Source organism: Salvelinus alpinus, chromosome 25 (assembly GCF_045679555.1).
Source record: "Salvelinus alpinus chromosome 25, SLU_Salpinus.1, whole genome shotgun sequence".
Lineage (NCBI taxonomy): Eukaryota > Metazoa > Chordata > Actinopteri > Salmoniformes > Salmonidae > Salvelinus > Salvelinus alpinus.
In genome coordinates, this window is record NC_092110.1 from 2,624,178 (window position 1) to 2,639,572 (window position 15,395).

At 45.2% G+C, this 15,395-nt stretch overlaps 1 protein-coding gene across 1 annotated transcript in view; it reads right to left on the reverse strand.

The window, feature by feature from the left end:
• Nucleotides 1–2,287, reverse strand: part of foxn3 (forkhead box N3) — a 104,064-nt gene extending 101,777 nt beyond the window's left edge. Inside the window, exon 1 of the mRNA XM_071365161.1 lies at nt 2,027–2,287. The gene's annotated coding sequence lies outside the window, so the exon portion shown is untranslated. The remainder of the gene's footprint in view (nt 1–2,026) is intronic.
• Between the last annotated feature and the right edge of the window lie 13,108 nt (nt 2,288–15,395).

Below are 15,395 nucleotides of genomic sequence, written 5' to 3' on the forward strand. Positions count from 1 at the left end.
ATCCTGTCTCTGAGCTCTATGGACAATTCCTTCGACCTTATGGCTTGGTTTTTGCTCTGACATGCGCTGTCAACTGTGGGACCTTATATAGACAATCATGTTCAATCAATTGAATTTACCACAGATGGACTCCAATCAAGTTGTGGAAACATCTCAAGGATGATCAACAGAAACAGAATGCACCTGAGCTCAATTCCGAAAGTCTCATAGCAAAGGGTCTGAATACTAATTTAAATTGGGTATTTCTGCTTTTTGTTTTTAATACATTTCCAAAAACCTGTTTTCGCTTTGTCATTATTGGGTATTGTGTGTTGAGATTGCTGAGGATTTTTTTTTATATAATCAATTTTAGAATAAGGCTGTAACGTAACAAAATGTGGAAAAAGTCAAGGGGTCTGAATACTTTCCAAAGGCACTGTAGATCTCTCTATTGTATAGTTGAGCATGGTAAGTGGTGTTTACCAGTAATAACAAGCCCAGATAAACAGACGGAAAGATAGCCTTGTCTCAATGTGTTCATAGATAGCCGAGCTTACACTGAGTGTACAAAACATAAGGAACACCTGCTCTTTCCATGACATACACTGACCAGGTGAATCCAAGTGAAAGCTATGATCTCTTTTTGATATCACTTGTTAAATACACTCCAATCAGTGTAGATGAAGGATAGGAGACAGGTTAAATAATGATTTTTAAGCCTTGAGACATTGTTTTAAATGTAACCTTTACTTAACTAGGCAGGTCAGTTAAGAACAAATTCTTATTTACAATGGCAGCCTGCCGGGGAACAGTGGGTTAACTGCCTTGTTCAGGGGAAGAACGACAGATTTTTACCTTGTCAGCTTGGGGATTCAATCCAGCAAACTTTCGGTTACTGGCCCAACGCTCTAACCACTAGGCTACCTGCCGACATGAATTGTGTATGTGTGCCATTCAAAGGGTGAATGGGCAAGACAAAATATTTAAGTGCCTTTGAACGGGGTATGGTGGTAGGTGCCAAGCGCAGCGGTTTGTGTCAAGAACTGCAACGCTGCTGGGTTTTTCACGCTCAACAGTTCTGTGTATATCACGAATGGTCCACAACCCAAAGGACATCATGCCAACTTGACACAACTGTGGGAAGCATTGGAGTCAAGATGGGCCAGCATCGCTGTGGAATGCTTTTGACACCTTATATAGTCTATGCCCCAACGAATTGAGGCTGTTCTAAGGGCAAATGGGGGGTGCAACTAAATATTAGGAAGGTGTTCCTAATGTTTGGTATACTCCGTATAGATGTGTGTTAACCGCTGTGAGCTGCATTCATAAAGACAGAGAGGCTATCAATGGCTTGTTGGCTGCTATGCTGGATTCACATGGCTCTGGCTGCCGCGTTTTATCTCCTCTCGTCTCTCTCTCCTTCCTTGTTGTCACTCGCTCCATTTCTCTCGTTCTCTTTTATCACTCTTTCCCTGGTCTCAGTTGAAAGATTGATAGAGTCAAACTCGCTGCGTATTTTCCTTTCACCCAACTCTCACTCACTCTCTCTCTCTCTCCCCATCTCTCCTCTCTCAGTGTAAGTTTGTCTCTAGTCTGGTCTGTCACTGGCAGGCTGTATGGTTTAGTTGAGCCAGTAGTTTACTACGAGGAAAATTGTTCTACAGTGTGAGTCAAACACTGACCTTGAACACTCTTTTAACAAACACTCCCCTGCTACAATGAACATGAGTGAGGGAAAGCAACAGAGAGAGAGGGAGAAAGGGGGAGAGAGAGGGCAAGAAAGAGTGAGAGAGAAAGGAGAATGAGAGATTGCGAACGGGTGAAGGAGAGAGAGAATAGAGGTGGGTGACAGCGATAAAAAGAGGAGGGAGAATGGAAGATTCAGAAGAGGAAAAGACCCACAGACACACTTCACACAGTGTCGCACAGTGTGTGTGTGAACTGTTAGCTACCACACATACCCCCTCACAGGGACAGGAGCGTGACCTGTTCACACACACACGACTCCTGACAAGAACAAGTCAGATTAGATAAGGCGTATAGTAACCTTTCAATCCTGCTGCTCTCCCGATCCTGAAATACTCCTTCTTTTGTCACTCGTTCTTCTTCTTCCTCCAAAAGGTTTAAATCCCTCCGTTTAATCCCTCCATTCCGTTCAGATTCAGTGTTACAGCAGAGACCATTGAGATGACCACACTCACTTCTCTTCCTCTAGCTTCTCTCTCTCTCTCTCTCTCTGTATGTCTGTCTTTCTGGGTCCTGCTCTCTTCCTCTCTCTCTCTGTCTCTCTCTCTCTCTGTGCTGGAACAGAGGAGGCAGTCCGACACAGGAGCCAGTAACTCTCTGGGTCCTAGTGTCTCCTGGGTTGACTGAAAGAATGTCATTGTTCCTTGTTGCCTTGCGAGGTGGCTTGCACGCAAGCACGCACACACACACACACACAAGTCAACGTCACACAGAACAAAGTGAGCTTAAGTCTCTAGGTCATTTTTTTCTCCACCAATTAGAAAAGCAGTTAGTGATCTGACAGCCATAATTAAAATGTAATGTTTCCAGACAGAGAAAGAGACACGCCTTACAGGGAAAATCCTTAAGAGCACAAGAATAATGACTCAACGTGTGCAGGATTTTAGAATAAGGAAAAAAATCACAAAATGTGTTTGTGTGTGTGTTCATGCGTCAATGCCCATGTGACTGTCTGAAAGCAAAGTCTTGCATTATGCTCATGTCAATATCTGTGGTATTGCTCGTGGCAATGTCATCTTGCTGAGTCTACCTTCAATACAATACGGATCATTTTTCCAGGTATGGGTTTTTGGTTCACTGACTTCAGCGTAGACCTTGTTGATCTCGATTTAACAAACAATACCTGGTGATTATCAGTTACAACTGAATTTGTAGCAATGAACGTGTGCTGAGTGCAAGCGGAGAGAGAGGAGAGTGAGAAAAGAGAGGGAGCAAAGGAAACAGAGAGAGACAAGTATGGAGAGAAAGAGATACATCAATGTCTCTTCATCCAAAAGACAACATTACTGTCTGTTAGGAGACGTAACAAAGAGAGAACCAATAGAACAATGACCCATATAATGTGATGAAGTGGAGCAAGCTTTATAGCTACAACACACAGGCAGTGCATCGCCTGGAGTCACACACACACACACACACACACACACACACACACACACACACACACACACACACACACACACACACACACACACACACACACACACACACACACACACACACACACACACACACACACACACACACACACACACACACACACACAGGAGACAAACACTCACGCAAAAGGGAATACGACATCATTTCAGCTTTCAGGGAATAGGTGGGAAGACTTGATTCGTGTGTGTGTGTGTGTGTGTGTGTGTGTCCGCCTGTTTGGGCATGTATGTGTGTAGGGGGAGGGGAGGGTGAACTATGGAGGTAATGGCATTAACTATATAGCATACATTAACTATAAAGCATACTATAAGACATACAGAGCACATACAGTATGTAGAGTGCTCATTCAAAGCCATGGAAGGGTCAGAGGTCGATTCCATACAGTATGTAGAGTGCTCATTCAAAGCCATGGAAGGGTCAGAGGTCGATTCCATACAGTATGTAGAGTGCTCATTCAAAGCCATGGAAGGGTCAGAGGTCGATTCCATACAGTATGTAGAGTGCTCATTCAAAGCCATGGAAGGGTCAGAGGTCGATTCCATACAGTATGTAGAGTGCTCATTCAAAGCCATGGAAGGGTCAGAGGTCGATTCCATACAGTATGTAGAGTGCTCATTCAAAGCCATGTAAGGTTCAGAGGTCGATTCCATACAGTATGTAGAGTGCTCATTCAAAGCCATGGAAGGGTCAGAGGTCGATTCCATACAGTATGTAGAGTGCTCATTCAAAGCCATGGAAGGGTCAGAGGTCGATTCCATACAGTATGTAGAGTGCTCATTCAAAGCCATGGAAGGGTCAGAGGTCGATTCCATACAGTATGTAGAGTGCTCATTCAAAGCCATGGAAGGGTCAGAGGTCGATTCCATACAGTATGCACAGTCGGTTTACCAGGCTCTACATCACAATAGAATATAGCTACATGCATCCACAGTGTTAAAACAGTTTCTATTTCATTATGTGGTCTACTGTTTAAGTAAAAAGAAAATAGTAGCATAATCATCAATGATAAACAGGGCCATCTCCTCGCTATCAAATCAAATCAAAATGTATTTGTCACATGATGTCATGGCTTTAGAAGCTTCTGATAGGCTAATTGACATCATTTGAGTCAATTGGAGGTGTACCTGTAGATGTACACTGCTCAAAAAAATAAAGGGAACACTAAAATAACACATCCTAGATCTGAATGAATGAAATATTCTTATTAAATACTTTTTTCTTTACATAGTTGAATGTGCTGACAACAAAATCACACAAAAATTATCAATGGAAATCAAATTGATCAACCCATGGAGGTCTGGATTTGGAGTCACACTCAAAATTAAAGTGGAAAACCACACTACAGGCTGATCCAACTTTGATGTAATGTCCTTAAAACAAGTCAAAATGAGGCTCAGTAGTGTGTGTGGCCTCCACGTGCCTATATAACCTCCCTACAACCCCTGGGCATGCTCCTGATGAGGACTCCTGGACAGTCTGTGGTGCAACGTGGCGTTGGTGGATGGAGCGAGACATGATGTCCCAGATGTGCTCAATTGGATTCAGGTCTGGGGAACGGGCGGGCCAGTCCATAGCATCAATGCCTTCCTCTTGCAGGAACTGCTGACACACTCCAGCCACATGAGGTCTAGCATTGTCTTGCATTAGGAGGAACCCAGGGCCAACCGCACCAGCATATGGTCTCACAAGGGGTCTGAGGATCTCATCTCGGTACCTAATGGCAGTCAGGCTACCTCTGGCGAGCACATGGAGGGCTGTGCGGCCCCCCAAAGAAATGCCACCCCACACCATGACTGACCCACCGCCAAACCGATCATGCTGGAGGATGTTGCAGGCAGCAGAACGTTCTCCACGGCGTCTCCAGACTCTGTCACGTCTGTCACGTGCTCAGTGTGAACCTGCTTTCATCTGTGAAGAGCACAGGGCGCCAGTGGCGAATTTGCCAATCTTGGTGTTCTCTGGCAAATGCCAAACGTCCTGCACGGTGTTGGGCTGTAAGCACAACCCCCACCTGTGGACGTCGGGCCCTCATACCACCCTCATGGAGTCTGTTTCTGACCGTTTGAGCAGACACATGCACATTTGTGGCCTGCTGGAGGTCATTTTGCAGGGCTCTGGCAGTGCTCCTCCTTGCACAAAGGCGGAGGTAGCGGTCCTGCTGCTGGGTTGTTGCCCTCCTACGGCCTCCTCCACATCTCCTGATGTACTGGCCTGTCTCCTGGTAGCGCCTCCATGCTCTGGACACTACGCTGACAGACACAGCAAACCTTCTTGCCACAGCTCGCATTGATGTGCCATCCTGGATGAGCTGCACTACCTGAGCCACTTGTGTGGGTTGTAGACTCCGTCTCATGCTACCACTAGAGTGAAAGCACCGCCAGCATTCAAAAGTGACCAAAACATCAGCCAGGAAGCATAGGAACTGAGAAGTGGTCTGTGGTCACCACCTGCAGAACCACTCCTTTATTGGGGGTGTCTTGCTAATTGCCTATAATTTCCACCTGTTGTCTATTCCATTTGCACAACAGCATGTGAAATGTATTGTCAATCAGTGTTGCTTCCTAAGTGGACAGTTTGATTTCACAGAAGTGTGATTGACTTGTAGTTACATTGTGTTGTTTAAGTGTTCCCTTTATTTTTTTGAGCAGTGTATTTCAAGGCCTACCTTCACACTCAGTGCCTCTTTGCTTGACATAATGGGAAAATGAAAAGAAATCAACCAAGACCTCAGAAAAAAAATTGTAGACCTCCACAAGTCTGGTTCATCCTTGAGAGCAATTTCCAAAAGCCTGAAGGTGCCACATTCATCTGTACAAACAATAGTACGCAAGTATAAACACCATGGGACCACGCAGCGGTCATACCGCTCAGGAAGGAGACGCATTCTGTCTCCCAGAGATGAACATACTTTGGTGCGAAAAGTGCGAATCAATCCCAGAACAACAGCAAAGGACCTTGTGAAGATGCTGGAGGAAACAGGTACAAAAGTATCTATATCCACAGTAAAACGAGTCCAATATCAAATCAATTAAAATCAACTTGATTTATATAGCCCTTCTTACATCAGCTGATATCTCAAAGTGCTGTACAGAAACCCTGCCTAAAACCCCAAACAGCAAGCAATGCAGGTGTAGAAAGGCCAAAACCTAGGAAGAAACCTAGAGAGGAACCAGGCTATGAGGGGTGGCCAGTCCTCTTCTGGCTGTGCCGGGTGGAGATTATAACAGAACATGACCAAGATGTTCAAATGTTCATAAATGACCAGCATGGTCAAATAATAATAATCACAGTAGTTGTCGACGGTGAAACAAGTCAGCACCTCAGGAGTAAATGTCAGTTGGCTTTTCATAGCCGATCATTAAGAGTATCTCTACCGCTCCTGCTGTCTCTAGAGAGTTGAAAACAGCAGGTCTGGGACAGGTAGCACGTCCGGTGAACAGGTCAGGGTTCCATAGCCGCAGGCAGAAGAGTTGAAACTGGAGCAGCAGCACGGCCAGGTCGACTGGGGACAGCAAGGAGTCATCATGCCAGGTAGACCTGAGGCATGGTCCTAGGGCTCAGGTCTTCCGAGAGAGAGAAAGAAAGAATGAAAGAAAGAAAGAAAGAATTAGAGAGAGCATACTTAAATTTACACAGGACACCGGATAAGACAGGAGAAGTACTCCAGATATAACAGACTGACCCTAGCCCCCCGACACATAAACTACTGCAGCATAAATACTGGAGGCTGAGACAGGAGGGGTCAGGAGACACTGTGGCCCCATCCGATGATACCCCGGACAGGGCCAAACAGGCAGGATATAACCCCACCCACTTTGCCAAAGCACAGCCCCCACACCACTAGAGGGATATCTTCAACCACCAACTTACTATCCTGAGACAAGGCCGAGTATAGCCTACAAAGATCTCCGCCACGGCACAACTCAAGGGGGGGCGCCAACCCAGACAGGAAGATCACATCAGTGACCCACTCAAGTGACGCACCCCTCCTAGGGACGTTATGGAAGAGCACCAGTAAGCCAGTGACTCAGTCCCTGTAATAGGGTGAGAGGCAGAGAATCCCAGTGGAGAGAGGGGAACCGGCCAGGCAGAGACAGCAAGGGCGGTTCGTTGCTCCAGAGCCTTTCCGTTCACCTTCACACTCCTGGGCCAGACTACACTCAATCATATGACCTACTGAAGAGATGAGTCTTCAGTAAAGACTTAAAGGTTGAGACCGAGTCTGCGTCTCTCACATGGGTAGGCAGACCATTCCATAAAAATGGAGCTCTATAGGAGAAAGCCCTGCCTCCAGCTGTTTGTTAAAAATTCTAGGGACAATTAGGAGGCCTGCGTCTTGTGACCGTAGCGTACGTGTAGGTATGTACGGCAGGACCAAATCGGGAAGATAGGTAGGAGCAAGCCCATGTAATGCTTTGTAGGTTAGCAGTAAAACCTTGAAATCAGCCCTTGCCTTAACAGGAAGCCAGTGTAGGGAGGCTAGCACTGGAGTAATATGATAAAATATTCTAGTCAGGATTCTAGCAGCCGTATTTAGCACTAACTGAAGTTTATTTAGTGCTTTATCCAGGTAGCCGGAAAGTAGAGCATTGCAGTAGTCTAACCTAGAAGTAACAAAAGCATGGATACATTTTTCTGCATCATTTTTAGACAGAAAGTTTCTGATTTTTGCAATGTTACGTAGATGGAAAAAAGCTGTCCTTGAAACAGTCTTGATATGTTCGTCAAAAGAGAGATCAGGGTCCAGAGTAACGCAGAGGTCCTTCACAGTTTTATTTGAGACGACTGTACAACCATCATGATTAATTGTCAGATTCAACAGAAGATCTCTTTGTTTCTTGGGACCTGGAACAAGCATCTCTGTTTTGTCTGAGTTTAAAAGTAGAAAGTCTGCAGCCATCCACTTCCTTATGTCTGAAACACAGGCTTCCAGCGAGGAGAATTTTGGGGCTTCACCATGTTTCATTGAAATGTACAGCTGTGTGTCATCCGCATAGCAGTGAAAGGTAAAATATATAGTGAAAACAATAGTGGTCCTAAAACGGAACCTTGAGGAACACCGAAATTTACAGTTGATTTGTCAGAGGACAAACCATTCACAGAGACAAACTGATATCTTTCCGACAGATAAGATCTAAACCAGGCCAGAACTTGTCCGTGTAGACCAATTTGGGTTTCCAATCTCTCCAAAAGAATGTGGTGATCGGTGGTATCAAAAGCAGCACTAAGGTCTAGGAGCACGAGGACAGATGCAGAGCCTCGGTCTGACGCCATTTAAAGGTCATTTACCACCTTCACAAGTGCAGTCTCAGTGCTATGATGGGGTTTAAAACCAGACTGAAGCATTTCGTATACATTGTTTGTCTTCAGGGAGGCAGTGAGTTGCTGCGCAGCAGCTTTTTCATTTTTTTTTTGAGAGGAATGGAAGATTCGATATAGGCCGATAGTTTTTTATATTTTCTGGGTCAAGGTTTAGCTTTTTCAAGAGAGGCTTTATTACTGCCACTTTTAGTGAGTTTGGTACACATCCGGTGGAAAGAGAGCCGTTTATTATGTTCAACATAGGAGGGCCAAGCACAGGAAGCAGTTCTTTCAGTAGTTTAGTTGGAATAGGGTCCAGTATGCAGCTTGAAGGTTTAGAGGCCATGATTATTTTCATCATTGTGTCAAGAGATATAGTACTAAAACACTTGAGTGTCTCTCTTGATCCTAGGTCCTGGCAGAGTTGTGCAGACTCAGGACAACTGAGCTTTGGAGGAATACGCAGATTTAAGTCCGTAATTTGCTTTCGAATGATCATGATGTTGTCCTCAAAGAAGTTCATGAATTTATCACTGCTGAAGTGAAAGCCATCCTCTCTTGGGGAATGCTCCTTTTTAGTTAGCTTTGCAACAGTATCAAAAAGACATTTCGGATTGATCTTATTTTCCTCAATTAAGTTGGAAAAATAGGATGATTGAGCAGCAGTGAGGGCTCTTCGATACTGCACGGTACTGTCTTTCCAAGCTAGTCGGAAGACTTCCAGTTTGGTGTGGCGCCATTTCCGTTCCAATTTTCTGGAAGCTTGCTTCAGAGCTCGGGTATTTTCTGTATACCAGGGAGCTAGTTTCTTATGACAGATATTTGTAGTTTTTAGGGGTGTGACTGCATTTAGGGTATTGCGCAAGGTTAAATTGAGTTCCTCAGTTAGGTGGTTATCTGATATTTGTCCTCTGACGTCCTTGGGTATGCAGAGGGAGTCTGGAAGCGCATCAAGGAATCTTTGGGTTGTCTGAGAATTTATAGCACGACTTTTGGTGCTCCTTGGTTGAGGTCTGAGCAGATTATTTGTTGCAATTACAAACGTAATAAAATGGTGGTCCGATAGTCCAGGATTATGAGGGAAAAACATTAAGATCCACAACATTTATTCCATGGGACAAAACTAGGTCCAGAGTATGACTGTGACAGTGAGTAGGTCCAGAGACATGTTGGACAAAACCCACTGAGTCGATGATGGCTCCGAAAGCCTTTTGGAGTGGGTCTGTGGACTTTTCCATGTGAATATTAAAGTCACCAAAAATGTGAATATTATCTGCTATGACTACAAATTCCGATAGGAATTCAGGGAACTCAGTGAGGAACACTGTATATTGTGATTGTGATACAGTGAATGATAAGTGACATAATCTGACTGTAAACAATTGTTGGAAAAATGACTTGTGTCATACACAAAGTAGATGTCCTAACCGACTTGCCAAAACTATAGTTTGTTAATAAGAAATTTGTGGACTGGTTGAAAAACGAGCTTAAATGACTCTAACCTAAGTGTATGTAAACTTCTGACTTCAACTGTATCTTGTCTCCGTAGTACATTATATATTGCTCAAACAACAGACCATACTAAAAGACACTCAACAGACAAACAGGCAGATAGAGAGGGAGGGAGAGAGATAAGGAAGGGATGAGAGAGTGAGACAAAAAGGGAGAGAGAAAGAGAGAAAGACAGGGGAGATAGAAAAAGAGGGTGAAAGGAAGCTATAGTTGATGGACATTTTAAAATCAATGATTGTCCTCCTGAGGGTTGTCTTGACAAGTGTCACACCTCTGGCCAAGTCATGGTCAAACACATGGTAAGTCTGATCACAAGTGATGATCATACACACCTGTGATGAGGCCACAGGGACCTTTTACATTCATTACTATCTATTAGAGCCTGTAGGCTTCACACTTCTACATAGAAAGAGGGGAAAGAGAGGGATGGAGTAAGAGAGAGACAGAGAGGGGAGAGGGAGAGAGAGGATGGGATGAGACAAAGAGAGGGGGGCATGAAGAGAAGTAGATTGGAGAGAAGGGGGCGAGGGGTAGAAACAGGGCTGGTTTGTTTGCCGAGACAGAGATGATTTTGCGGTTGTTGTCGATGGCGTTGTTGTCGTCGTTTTCTTCTTTTCATCCCCTTCACAAACATGAGAGCCAACAAAAGCACAGAGGGGGGTAAAAGGGGAGAAGAAGGTGAATGAGTGGTAAGAATAGGGGGAAGAGAGAAGAGGGAGAAGAGAGTGAATAAAGGGAGACCGGAGGGTAGGGGGTGGATTTCACATCGTCGTTCATCCCCCTGGCAACAATCAATCATATTAATGAGCTTCCAGGGCTCCTGTATCCACTTCCCTGATGGAACGCCAAATGCCGGAATACAAAACACGGAATATGCAATGCTTGGCAAGATGGCGCAGAAATGCATTGCAGCTCTGCTTCTAGCTCCTAAGCAACTTTGCAGTATTTTGTTTTTTTGTGTGTTATTTCTTATATTATTAGCCCAGAAAGTTTTTTGTATTATCACATCCAACAGTAAATAACTTTTGGAAATCAGAGCGGCAGTAACTCACCAGCATTACGACCAAGAATACGAATCGGATCCTTTGTTCGTACCCACCAGGGCAATTGAACGTATCCCAGAGGCTGCTCCAAGACGCCGCCGGCGGAGAAGAGGTATTTGGAGTGGATTTCTAGTATACTGAGTAAAGTTGAAGTCGTAAGTTTACATACACTTACGTTGGAGTCATTAAAATGTGTTTTTCAACCACTCCACAAATGTCTTGTTAACAAACTATAGTTTTGGCAAGTCAGTTAGGACATCTACTTTGTGCATGACACAAGTCATTTTTCCAACAATTGTTTACAGTCAGATTATTTCACTTATCATTCACTGTATCACAGTGACAGTGGGTCAGAAGTTTACATACACTAAGTTGACTGTGCCTTTTAACAGCTTGGAAAATTCCAGAAAATGATGTCATGGCTTTAGAAGCTTCTGATAGGCTAATTGACATGTGAGTCAAATGGAGGTGTACCTGTGGATATAACTCAAGGCCTACCTTAAAACTCAGTGCCTCTTTGCTTGACATCATGGGAAAATCAAAAGAAATCAGCCAAGACATCAGAAAAATATTGTAGACCTCCACAAGTCTGGTTCAATTTCCAAACGCCTGAAGGTACCACGTTCATCTGTACAAACAATAGTACGCAATTATTAACACCAGGGGACCATGCAGCAATCATACCGCTCAGGAAGGAGACGTGTTCTGTCTCCTGGAGATGAACGTACTTTGGTGCGAAATGTGCAAATCAATCCCAGAACAACAGCAAAGGACCTTGTGAAGATGCTGGAGGAAACAGGTACAAAAGTATCTATATCCACAGTAAAACAAGTCCTATATCGACATAACCTGAAAGGCCGCTCAGCAAGGAAGAAGCTACTGCTCCAAAACCACCATAAAAAGCCAGACTACGGTTTGCAACTGCACATGGGGACAAAGATCGTACTTTTTGGAGAAATGTCCCCTGGTCTGATGAAACAAAAATATAACTTTTTGGCCATAATGAACATCGTTATGTTTGGAGGATAAAGAGGGATGCTTGCAAGCCGAAGAACACCATCCCAACCGTGAATCACGGTGGTGGCATCATCATGTTGTGGGGGTGCTTTGCTGCAGGAGGGACTGGTGCACTTCACAAAATAGATGGCATCAGGAGGATGGAAAGATATGTGGATATATTGAAGCAACATCTCAAGACATCAGTCAGGAAGTTAAAACTTGGTCGCAAATGGGTCTTCCAAATGGACAGTGACCCCAAGCATAGTTCCCAAGTTGTGGCAAAATGGCCTAAGGACAACAAAGTCAAGGTATTGGAGTGGCCATCACAAAGACCTGAGGGCAGAACTGAAAAGGCGTGTGCGAGCAAGGAGGCCTACAAACCTGTTTCAGTTATGCCAGCTCTGTCAGGAGGAATGGGCCAAAATTCACCCAACGTATTGTGGGAAAATTGTGGAAGGCTACCCGAAACGTTTGACCCAAGTTAAACAATTTAAAGGCAATGCTACCAAATATTAATTGAGTGTGTGTAAACTTCTGACCCCTGGGAATGTGATGAAAGAAATAAAAGCTGAAATAAATCATTTTCTCTACTATTATTCTGACATTTCACATTCTTAAAATAAAGTGTTGATCCTAACTGACCTAAGACAGGGAATTTTTACAAGGATTAAATGTCAGCAATTGTGAAAAACTGAGTTTAATCGTATTTGGCTAAGGTGTATCTAAACTTCCGACTTCAACTGTACATTACTCGCTAATGTTCAGTTTCTGGACAAAAAAGTAGATGAGCTCAAGGCGAGGATCTCCTTCCAGAGAGACATCAGGGACTGTAGCATACTCTGTTTCACGGAATCATGGCTCTTTCTGGATATACTGTCCCCGTCCATACAGACGGCTGGGTTCTCAGTACATTGCGCAGACAGGAATAAAGGACTCTCCTGGAAGAAGAAAGGCGGGGGTGTATGTTTCATGATTAACTTCTCATGGTGTGATTGTGATAACGTACAGAAACTCAAGTCCTTTTGTTCACCCGACCTAGAAGACATCACAATCAAATGCCGACAGTATTACCTCCCAAGAGAATTCTCTTCGGTTATAGTCACAGCCGTGTATATCCCCCCTCAAGCCGATACCACAACGACCTTTAAGGGACTACACTGCACTTCATGCAAATTGGAAACCACATATCCTGAGGCCACATTTATTGTCGCTGGAGATTTGACAAAGCTAATTTGAGGAAAACTCTACCGAAGTTCTATCAACACATGACTGCAGTTCTCGCGCTGCTAAAACACTCCAACTTCTGGGATGCCTCCAAGGCCCTCTCCTGCCCTCCCTCCCTGCAAATCAGATCATGACTACATTTTGCTCATCCCTTCCTACTTAAACAGGAAGTATCCATGCTAAGGTCTATTCAACGCTGGTATGACCAATTGAAATCCATGCTTCAAGATTGTTTTGATCACGCGGACTGGGATATGTCCCGTGTAGCCTCTGAGAATAACATTGACATATACACTGACATGGTGACTGAGTTAATCAGGACATGGTGACTGAGTTAATCAGGAAGTGTATAGCGGATGTTGTTCCCATTGATGGCAGCATTCGCGCAAAACTGAAATCGCAAACCACCGCATTTAACCATGGCAAGGTGACTGGATGAATGGTTGAATACAAACAGTGTAGTTATTTCCTCTGTAAGGCAATCAAACAGGCAAAACGTTAGTACAGAGACAAAGTGGAGTCACAATTCAAGGGCTCAGACATGAGACGTATGTGGCAGGGTCTAATCATGGATTACAAAGGGAAAACCAGCCACGTGGCGGATACTGACGCCTTGCTCCCGAACAAGCTTAACACATTCTTCGCCCGCTTTGAGGATAACATAGTGCCACCGACGCGGACCGCTCCCAAGGACTGTGGGCTCTCCTTCTCCGTGACCGACGTAAGACATTTAAACGTGTTAACCCTTGCAAGGCTGCCGGCCCAGATTGCATCCCTAGCCGCGTCCTCAGAGCATTCGCAGACCAGCTGGCTGGAGTGTTTACGGACATATTCAATCCCCTCTATCCCAGTCTGCTGTCCCCACTTGCCTCAAGATGTCCACCATTGTTCCTTTACCTAAGAAAGCAAAGGTAACTGAACTAAATGACTATCGCCCCGTAGCACTCACTTCTGTCATCATGAAGTGCTTGAGAGGTTGGTTAAGGATCATATCACCTCTACCCTACCTACACCCTAGACCCACTTCAATTTGCTTAACGCCCCAATAGATCCACAGACGATGCAATCGCCAGCGCACCGAACACCACCCTATCCCATCTGGACAAGAGGAATGCCTATGTAAGAATGCTGTTCATTGACTACAGCTCAGCATTCAACACCATAGTACCCTCCAAGCTCATTATTAAGCTCGGGCCTTGGGTCTGAACCCTGCCCTGTGCAACTGGATCCTGGACTTCATGACGGACCGCCCCCAGGTGTTGAGAGCATCCTGTCGGGCTGTATCACTGCCTGGTATGGCAACTGCACTGCCCGCAACCGCAGGGCTCTCCAGAGGGTGGTGTGGTCTGCCCAACGCATCACCAGGGGCACACTCCCTGCCCTCCAGGACACCTACAGCACCTGATGTCACAGGAACACTAACAGCTTACAGACGGTAGGCAATTAAGGTCACAGTTATGAAAACTTAGGACACTAATGAGGCCTATCTACTGACTCTGAAAAAGACCAAAAGAAAGATGCCCAGGGTCCCTGCTCATCTGTGTGAACGTGCCTTAGGCATGCTGCAAGGAGGCATGAGGACTGCAGATGTGGCCAGGGCAATAAATTGCAATAAATAAATTGCAATGTCCGTACTGTGAGACTCCTAAGACAGCACTACAGGGAGACAGGATGGACAGCTGATCGTCCTCGCAGTGGCAGACCACGTGTAACAACACCTGCACAGGATCGGTACATCCGAACATCACATCTGCGGGACAGGTACAGGATGGCAACAACAACTGCCCGAGTTACACCAGGAACGCACAATCCCTCCATCAGTGCTCAGACTGTCCGAAATAGGCTGAGAGAGGCTGGACTGAGGGCTTGTAGGCCTGTTGTAAGGCAGGTCCTCACCAGACAACACCGGCAACAACGTCGCCGATGTGCACAAACCCACCGTCGCTGGACCAGACAGGACTGGCAAAAAGTGCTCTTCACTGACGAGTCGCGCTTTTGTCTCACCAGGGGTGATGGTCGGATTTGCGTTTATCATCGAAGGAATGAGCGTTACACAGAGGCCTGTACTCTGGAGCGGGATCGATTTGGAGGTGGAGGGTCCGTCATGGTCTGGGGCGGTGTGTCACAGCATCATCGGACTGAGCTTGTTGT